We start from the raw sequence: 10,518 nt of genomic DNA on the forward strand, positions 1-10,518 counted from the left end.
TTTTGCTCTCTCTGTTCATCCTTCCTCTCTTTTCTGCTGTTAGCCTTCTTCCCTGCTTTCTCCTCTGTCCCTGCTGTTCCTTGGCATCTTAGCCTAGTCTAACCCTTGCGGTGCCCCCCCGTTCCTCCTTGCTCCGTTCTGCTATTCTCCAGTCTCTGCCCCAGGTCCGTTGTCCCCTATCCCTTTTTGAGTCTCCTATTGGTCTGGCAGTCAGCCTCTTGAAACGTCTTGTTGTTTCCCCATTTCGCCCATCATGCCTCAATACCCTTTCTTGACTCCCCTTCTCCTGCCTTGCCTCATAGCCTGCCTCTACTCCATATCCCCTGCTGCTGTCTTTATTTCAGTCCTGGCTGGTTTTTTTCCCTTTTTGCTTCTTTTTGTCCTTTGGGAACAGTCTGGGGTTTTGATAAGGCTGTAGTAAAAGGCTTGGGGAAATGAAGGAAGCTCACTTTGAGTGAAGAGTATGGTGGCACTGGTTGAGCATAGCTTGGAGGAGCTGTGGTTTAGTTGGATTGTCCAAATACGACAACCAGTTGGACCCTGAGCAGAGGGGCAAAATGCTTCAGCCATGAACCTCGTGGTTTAAATTCCAGCCAAGCCCTGACTCGGGTGGCAACTGGAGCTGGGAAGGGGGAGGAATTCCCTCCCCGCCGCATGGGGCAGTCTCCAGAGCCCAGGACCTAGGCATGTTCATCTTGCAGAAAAAGCACTTGAGGTGCTGCAACATTGATGTTTGGGTTTTGGGGTGTGTCCTGCCAAGGTGGGGAGAAGAGCAGTGACATAAGGGCCTTTGCCTTAATTGGGAGCTGTGTGTGGGCTCAGGTTGTGGAGGCTTTGTACGGCGGGCTGGGAGGTTTCTGCTCTGCCGGTGATACCAGCAGCCTGGGTTTCTGAGGCAGGGGAATCAGGTAAGGGTGAGCGGATATGTTTGGTCTCTGAGATCTGGTGGGGGCTTTTTCTTAGCTGCGCACAGCCTGGGTCCTGAGGAAGAGAAGTGTCTGCCTTTTAGGCATGCCTGAGTTGGTTGTCAGATTGGGTTGTTCTCTGACTTACTGGATGCAGCTCTAGGTGCGGGGGTGTAGAGGAACTGGTGTGGTTGGGGAAAGGCCTGGCTTAGCAGAGCACAGCTACATGGTGTAAGGGTGGGGCCTGCCTAGGTTTGGTTCAGTCTTGGGCAGGTTTGGGGATAACTGGTTTGTGTTGGAGATGGTGTGGCATAGCTTGGCTTGGTGTTGATGAATAGTAGGGTTGGCCTCCTTACCCAGCACTTATTACTGCTGGTAGTATAAGCTGATGGAGCCCCTCGTGAGTCTCCCTTTCCAATAGCAAAGGTGGTAAAGTGGCAATACAGCTCAGTAGGTTAATGTGCTACTAATAACACAAAGGTTGCAGGTGCAATCCCCAGGTGGACTCAATGATCTCTTGCGGTTCCTACCAGCCTTACTTCTCTAGGAGAATGATTCTATAAGATGTCATAGGAAACTGTTTGGGGTTTTATTGAAGGTATAATAGTTAAGGTGGCCTTTAGTTGGTGTTTGCTCACTTTTTTCTTCAAAATAAGCCCTGTTTCAGTTGAATATATTCCTACAAGAGGGTAATGTGCACATGTTGGAACAACCAATTAAAATGTACTTTCCCAGCTTCCTGGTTAGGGCTTGACTCAGGGTGCGGAATGGGCTGTTAAGCCTTGTTACTGACAGAAGGGTGACACTTGCCTTGCATCCCCTCGTGGTGTCTCATCTAGTCATCCTGCCTCTCTCAAGGGCATGGATGGTCTTGCTTTGTTCAGTGCTGCTCCTGCCTGGTATCTGTAGCCTTAATCAGATGCAACTGCGCACCTACTGGAGGCTCATCTCTAAGGCTGCGCGAACAGCTGTACAGTGCCTTGCTCAGCAGCTGATCCCAATGAGTCTTGATTGATGGGGTAGCCTCATCCTGGAAGGCCGTCTCCAGTGGTATACCCCAGGGATCAGTGCTTTTTAATGGGCCTGTGCTTCTTAATATCTTTACTAATGACTTGGTTGAGGGAGTGAAAAGCGCAATGATTCAGTTTGCGGACAATACCAAACTGTGGGGATAAGCGGGCACATCAGAGGACAGGTCAAAGATTCAGGACGACTTTGAAAGGCTGGTCCTATGGGCTGAAAAAACCCAGATGAGGTTCAACACGGACAAATGCCAGGTTCTTCGTCTGGGCAGGAAGAACCCTCGGCATATCTATACGATGAGTGTTGGGCCACTGGCTGGCACTGCATCCAAAAGGGACATAGGGGTGACAGTTGACCAGAAGATGAATATGAGCCACCAGTGTGATGAAGTTGCCAACAGAGCAAATAGAGCTCTGGCATGCATTAGCAGATGTGTCACCAACAGATCCAGAGAGGTGCTCTTCCCGTCCTATTCAGTGTTGGTGAGGCCACAGCTGGAGTACTGTGTCCAGTTATGGTCGCCGCACTTCAAGAAGAGTGTGGACAAGTTCGAAAGGGTGCAGAGAAGGACCACCCACATGATCAAGGGTCTGGGGGATAGGGCCTATGAGGAGAGACTTTAGGATCTGGGACTGTTCAGCCCGAGTAAAAGAAGGCTGAGAGGCAACTTGATAGCAGCCTACGAATGTCAAGAGAGAACACCAGGACCAAGGTGAACATCTTTTCAGAAAAGCTACCCCCCGGGAAGATGCGGGCCAATGGATGCAAGCTAGTCAAGGAAAAGTTTCGGCCAGACCTAAGGAAAAACTTATTTTCTGTATGGGTAGCTAGAATCTGGAACACGCTTCCAGCAGAGGTGGTTCAGTCGCCATCTCTGGCAGTCTTTAAGAGGAGGCTGGACAAATACCTTGTTGAGCTCGTTTGAGCCCAATTAGCTTCTGCCCATGGCAGGGGACTGGACTTGATGATCTTATAGGTCCCTTCTGGTCCTTCTTTATATGTTTTTATGAAGTATCCTAACAGCCTTTCTTTCTGATAGCTTGCAATGCTGCAGTAGTGCAGATACAACCATATGTTCACAGCAACCTATTGTTTGGTGTCTCCATTCTACTTCTGAACACAAGTTAACAAAGGAGGACAAGGACATTTGCAACATCTATTTCCATTGGAGTCAGCCAAAGAGTGGCTTGGTGGTCACAGCTTTATTATGGTTTAGGAACAGAAAATCCTGCCCCTTTGCAGGGAGCTTGACTACATGACCCTGGAGGTTCCTTCCAAATCTGCTTTTGGGAGGGACTTGGTGCTGTGTTGAAATGCCAACATTTCTTTGAAACTTTGACTATCAGTGTAATGCTCTGAATTGTATTTCTTTTAAAGACATTTCTGTTGTTGCAGCGTAATTGCCAGATCCTTCAGCTGTTTACTTTTTCTAGGATTCGAGTCCAGTAACTTCCTCATTTTCAGATGTGTAAATCTTGACCTCTGTGGGAGTTGTCCTGACACACAACAGGTTCTTGATTCAATTTTGTTTATTAATTGTATCATGATATCACACAGAGGGCCAAAAATCAGGGCACCTATGTGTTAGTAGCTCTTCTGCAAGGGCATGTATAGGGCCTGCCTCGGAGACTAAAACTGCTTCTCTTTTGGTTCATTTTTCATGATCACTGGTCATAGAAAAGACTGGAGCATTGTTTTATGTATTTTTTTTCTTCCCAAAGGTGTTCAGTCTTTCTGCCAATCAAATTATTGGAGCATAGACTTGGTAGTGGTCTTGACAGTTTTTCATATCAGCCTTAAAGGGAATTATTTGGCCAAGTGCAGCTCATTACCTGGAGCAGCCGCCTTTACCATGGCTCCTCAGCGACATGTTCAGTTTCATGGTAGTCTCATAACTACGGCCTGGATATCTTTCCCTTGACTTTTTTTTCCTTGTAAAAAAATCTTGATATATTAAAATACTAGAATAGAGCCTCAGGTTTGCAGAGGTATAGAAGGTGGTTATAATTAGGCCTGCATGAGCCGTTGTAACCCATTAGCGCCACCCGAGGGCAGCATTCATTGTGGGAAGCCACAGACATGCATTGCTTTGGCACTAACAGGTTGGAAAAGGAGAAGTATTGTACTGAAAAACATAGCTGTAAAATTGCTGCTGTCGTTCACCAAACAGTCAAATTGTGTCCAACCCCAGTTATTACAGTACATGACTCCATTATTCTGTGACTCTACTCGGGGTACATGGCATTTGGGGAGGATAGTATTCAGCTAATAGGTAAACTGGAATGTTTTGGTATAGCATCTTGTACTGAAATATCACCGACTACAGACCAGAGAAGCAGGACCACTTCTTGTGTGAGAGCATGCTGCTGCTTGTGTTAATCCATCGCTGCCATTTTGTTAACTTTCATATCCCCTCGGTTTTCTACCTTCCCCTCCTGTGCATCTGACGAGCCGAAGTTCAGCGTTACCATGGACTTTGAGCATCGTTCTGTTGACAGTAGTTGGCTCCTGTGAAAACCTGTCTTTGCCTTCTGGGCCTCCTAAAAGGTCATAGTGTGGAACCATTTATTTCTGTAGCTGTTTGTTTGTAAAGTTATTTTTTCCCCTGCCCAAATGTAACAGCCATGCACTTTGTGCATATCCCAGTAGTACATGCTCTCTTTAAATTGTAATTGGCATTGCACTGCTTTAAATTCTGCATCCTCAACTTGACCACACATTTCCTCTGGACTCTCTTCAATTAGTCCACATCCTTTTTGTAGTGGGGGGCCCAAAACTGAACACAGTACTCCAGAAGTGGTCTCACTAATGCTGAATAGAGGCGAATAAATCACTTCCCTTGAACTACTGGCAACACACCTACAAATAATGCAGCCCAGTATGCCGTTAGCCTTCTTTGCAACTAGGTCACACTTCTGGCTCATATTCAACTTATTGTCCTCTGTAACCCCCAGGTACTTTTCTGCAGAGCCGCTGGCCAGCCAGTCGGCCCCCAGCCTGTAGTGGTGCATGGGCTTGTTCTGTCCTAAGTGAAGGACTTTGCACTTGTCCTTGTTGAACCTCGTGAGATTTCTTTTGGCTCAATCCTCCAATTTGTCTAGGTCACACTGAATCCTAGCCCCACCTTCCAGCACATCTATTACTTCCCCCAGCTTGGTGTCATTTGCTAACTCGCTGAGGGTGCACTCTATGCCATCTTCCAGGTCATTGATGAAGACATTGAACAAAACCACTCCCAGGACTGACCCCTTGCTAGCAGCTGTCAACTAAACATCGAGCCATTGATTACTCCTCTAAGTCTGATGTTCCAGCCAGTCTTCTATCCATTCATCCAGCCCATTCTTCCTTAGCCTGCCTGTGAAAATGTTGTGGGAGACAGTATCAGAAGCCTTGCTAAAATCCAGGTACACCACGTCCACTGATCTCCCTGCATCCACAGAGCCAGTCATCTTATCATTGATAGCAATCAGGTTGGTCAGGCATGACTTCCCTTGGTGATCTGTGCTGACCATTACTAATCACCTCCTCCGAGTAGTTAGAAATGGATTCCTTGAGTATCTGCTCCATGATTTTTTCAGGGACTGAGGTGAGGCTGACTGGTCTGTAGTTCCCTGGACCCTCCTTTTTCCCTTTCTTAAATATGGGCACTGTTTGCCTTTTTCCAGTCATCTGGGACTTCTCCTGATCGCCATGAGTTTTCAAAGATGATGGCCAGTGGTTCTGCAATCATATCAGCCAACTCCCGTATCACCCTCGGGTGCATCCCATTCAGCCCCATAAAGTCATACATCTGTAGCTTTTCTTAATAGTCTCTAGCCTGTTCTTTTGCCACTGTTAGCTGCTCACTTTCTCCCCAAACTGTGCTGGCAAGTGCAGTAGTTTGGGAGCTGAACTTGCCTGTGATGACTCAGGTGAAAGAGGCGTTGAGTACTTCAGCTTTTTCTGCTTCCTTTGTCACTAGGTTGCCTCCCTCTTTCAGTAAGGGACCCCCACTTTTCCTGATCTTTATCTTGTTACTGACATACTTGTAGAAACCCTTCTTGTTACCCTTCACATCCTTTGCTAGCTGCAACTTCAATTGCACTTTGGCCTTCCTGACAATTCCTGCATGCCTGAGCAATGCTCTTATACTCCTCCCTAGTTGTTTATTCAAATTTCCACTCCTTATAAGCTTCCTTTTTGTGATTTAGTTTAGTTTAGGCCATGTCTGAACCTTTAGGCCAGCCTAGACAAATATGGGTCATTACTTGTAGGATGACAGATTGGGAAAAGCAGCTGTGTTGCTTAGGTTGAGACCCAGGTTTGAGGCTGGATAGTTGGTGCTTTCACTTGTTCCTGCTGGTAGGATAATGGGGTGTTTTTTTGGTGTGTTAGTTGGTACCATGGCTTCATTTGGTCAGCTTGGGGATTTGGGTGGGGAGGGGCTCATTTAATTGATTGCTGGTTTGGCTTTCTGAGGTGAATCCGTGGTTTGGTTTGGTTTAGTCCTTGTGTTTGGGCAGGGGGTGGGAATAACTGTGGTTGGGTTGAGCTTCAGATTTGCCCAGGGAGACTAAACCCAGGCTGGTTTCTGCTGGGGGAAGGGGGAGACTATGACCTTGGTGAGTTTCTTGAACTGTAGTCTTAGAGGGGGAGGTTGCCTGGGGACTGAGAGCTCTAGTATGAGGGGTTAGGACACATGTCCCTCATATCACCACATGTCCCTTATCCAGATAGCTAGTTACCTGGTCATAGAAGGACACAAGGTTTGTCAGGCATGATCTACCTTGACAAAGCCGTGCTGATTTGCTTCTTAACACCCTATCTATTTCCAGCTTGCAAATGATGGCCTCCTTAATACATTTTTCAAAGATTTTACCCAGGACTGAAGCTAGACTGACTGGCCTATAGTTTGCAGGGTCATCTCTCTTCCCTTTTTGAAGATGGGCACCACACTGGCTCTCTTCCAGTCATCCGGGACCACCCCCGAGTCGCACGACTCTTCAAACAGCTTGGCCGGTGGCGCTGCTATTAGCTCAGCCAGTTCTTTCAGGATTCTTGGGTGCAGGTTGTCGGGCCCAGCAGACTTGAAAACATCCACGTGTTGCAGGAGATCCCTCATCTGTTCAGGACTGATTTTGTGTAATGTGTATAGGAGGGTGGGCAATCCCCTAATTATTATTTGGCATACTAATTATCATGGTGGGGGCCTTCTATGTTTTCTCCTTGCAGGGTTCCTCCCTGATGGGATGCACATGGCTGGGGGAGGTTGGATTGGCTGCACTCAGAGCTTAGAACAGATGCATATTTTTTGTGTTTGTCACAAGAGGGGTGCGGTGGAAGACAAATAACTGATGCAGTCCATGGGTTCAGGCTGGAGGCACTCGGTTTAGATTGATGGGATGTCTAAGATAAGGGGTGTCTGGGGTCTCTAAGAGAGGTAGTCAGTCTGAAGTCAGGGAGAAGGCAGGATACAGATGTATCTTATAGACTGACTAAATCAGAGATGCATGAGATTTTGTAAGACTAAGCTCTCAGTATTTCTAGATCAAATACTGAGATCTCCAGTGCCAGGGCTGGAGTGGGTGGTCTGCTGGGGTTGTTTGTCAGTGTCCCTGGGGCTTGGCTGGTGTTGGTTTGGGGTGACTAGTCTTGGCTTTATTGGGGGCCTTTGGGCTGTGTGCAGTTTTGGGGCTGGGAGGGAGTGTGGCGCTGTGGCCCTTGGAGTCTTGAGGCTTGGGAAGGGAGGGCTTGGCTTTTTTTAGCTGTGGTCTGGGGCCTGGGATAGGTACTTAAACCCAGACCTTCTCTTTGGATCTCTTGAGCATATATTGATGCCCTTTTATAGAAACAGGACATTGGCTGCCGTGGTTCCTCTGCTCTACCTGTGACAGGTTAGGGTATTATGTCTTGTGGTGATAATCTTATGAAGAGTTGAAAGATAAGATGGTTTGGGTAGGGAAGATCCTTCCTTGGGCAGGGGGTTGGGCTAGATTAACTCTGAGGGTCCCTTCCAGCCCTGCTTCTCTATGTTGGGGATGTAGCCTTAGATGGGAGGATGTTTGGGATATCCAGTTGAGTTCTTTATATCTATTATTCTGAAGTCAGGCAAAACCAGGGAAGAGATGAACTGTACAGACTGAAAGCAGAGCTGTAATATCATTAGATTTTCTGAACCTGAGTTCAGTTCATTAGATGTGGAGATCTCTAGTGCCAGGGTTAGGCTGCATGATCTGTTGGGTTGGCACTTGCCCTTGAGCATGGGTGATGCCTGGCTGCGATGGCTGCAGCCTTGGCTTTATTGGGGACCCTTTATAGGTTGTGGCATGCCGGGGATTGGGTAGGAGGTTGTGCTATGGCTGAATAACCTGCAGCCTGGGGACCTGGGAAAGGGTTTGTGGGTTTGTTTGGTGGCTTAGGCCCAGGGCTTGGAACGGGTGGGATGGCCTTGCATGGTTGCGTGTAGCATGGCCACTCAGGGAGCAGTTACTGTCAGTTGAGTTCAGCCTGAAGTTCGGGTAGGGTAATATATCTGGTTTTGCTGTGCATTTGGGTAGGCTTAAAACAGGTGTTTGTGATTTGGTTGTGTTGAGAAGCCTGGCTTAGGTGTAGTGTGAGTGTTCAGAAAGGGGGACCTGTCTTGGTGGCTTTAAGTGTAGCCTAGTGTGGGGCTTGTCCTCTTTTGCTTTGACTCCCTCCCCCCCACCCCCCACTCTCCACTTTGTTTCCCCTCCCCATTTTTTCTCTTTCTCCCTACTTCCCTTCCTGGTCTCTTCTCCCCCTGGCCTGTCAGGTGCTTTTCTAGCCTTTCTCCTCCCCTTGGTTTGTCATCTTCTCTTAGTCTTCTCTGCCCTTTTCTTTCATTCCTACACTTAATTTCTTGTCCCCTTGTCTGGAAGCCCCATTTGGTGCCTGCTTCTGTTTCCCTCTTGCTTCATCTCCCCCTTTCAAATGTCCCTCCACAAACCAGGAGCTTAGTGTCCCTTCAGGTCCATCCTACCTGACCACTTGGGCATCCCTAAGTTGGTGTTCTCTTGTCTTGCCTAGTTTCCCTTGGCTGTTGTGCCCCTGATCCTCCACCTCCCCCTTGTGCCCATTAACTCCTGTTCCTGCCTTACTTGCTTTCCTTGTCTTTTGTTACCTGGTCATTGGCGTCACTCTCTTGCCCCCCTCCCCTCGACCCCCCAACCCCGTCAGTTGTAGCTCACTTGCCTGCTTACACTGTCACTTATGCCTTCTTTGTCTTTCCCCTTTCTTTTGCTGCCCTCAGGTCCTTGCTCTTCCCCTCTTGGTGTTAGCCCAATTTGTCCTCACCTTTTCACTGTCCGCTTCTCTTCCCTTGTGTCCCCTTTTAGTCCATTAACTCCTTCTCCTGATGTGCTTCACTTCCTAGTCTCTTGTTTTTGTTTGTTGTCACCATCTATGCATCTCTTCTTTTTATCAATCCATTTTTCCTGCATTCTCCCTTTCTTCTATCCCTTTTGTGTATGTGTGCTTCCTTTCAAGCCAGATCATGTGGTCAGGCTACTAGGGGTCTTGTGCATGTGACTGTGCCCAAGGCTGCTGGAGCTGACTGTTAGCTTCACTGTTAATGTTGAAGAATGGGGGTTTGGGGCTGTGTTGGTGGTTGGGGAGAACCTGGCTCCAAAAGCTAAGCTAAGGGCACAAGTAGGTATGACTCTTGAGAGCAGTGAAAACTACTGTCCAAACACCATCCTCATACCTGTCAGACAAGCATCCACCTGGCTTATCCCTGTCTTCAAGAGACCAAGCTACTGATGCCATACTTCATTTGGGAAAGTACTGCCAACTCCAGCCATCAACACAGCCTGAGATCTTCCCTGTTCTTTAACACTAGCACTTAGGTGATCTCAGGCAGCTGCAGCTGCCTCAGGCACAACCCATCTCTTTGCATACTTGCCCATTTTGTCTCCAATCCTTTTTCCCTCATATCTTGGGTATTCCTTACTCTCTCCTCATCATCACCATCTCCCTCTCCCTCCTGTTCTCTCTTGGTGTTCTCTATTCTGCTTGTTTTCCTGTCTTAGCTTTTTGTCCCCTTTTGTGTTTGCCTAGTTTGACCCTTGTCATATAGTTACCTGGTCATTCCCTGCTCCCTTTGCCCACCTCTGCTTGCTGTTTCTAAATCTCTGCTTTAGGTCTGTTGTCCCCCTAGTCCTGCTTTGGCTCTTTTCTTGGTGCATTATATTCTAGTGTTGCCTTCTGTCCCTTCTTCCTCTGCTTTCTGGTCCTTAGGGCTCATGCCTGGTCCCTCCCATCCTGTATTCCCACTTGACTTTCATCTCCTAGTTCTGCTTTACTTCATCCCTCATTGTTGGACCCTGGTCTTGTGCTGATACCAGTCTTGGTCTGCTGTTGGTCTATTCACATGGGTGGAGGTTTGCCCTGTTTCTGCCTATGTGCTATACCTACTGTGTGGATAAATTCAGGACTTCATTCTCAAGGGCACTTATAATTAGCACTAAATCCACTCTCTTCCTCTCCCACACCAGAGGAGCAATAGAGTCCTGGCTCCTGTCCAGGCCTTTACTCAACAGTCAGTCATGTAGGTCTGAAGCTTTAACCTGTGGCTCCTGTGAAACTGCTTTAA

Source organism: Alligator sinensis, unplaced genomic scaffold (assembly GCF_000455745.1).
Source record: "Alligator sinensis unplaced genomic scaffold, ASM45574v1 scaffold215_2, whole genome shotgun sequence".
Taxonomy (NCBI): Eukaryota; Metazoa; Chordata; order Crocodylia; family Alligatoridae; genus Alligator; species Alligator sinensis.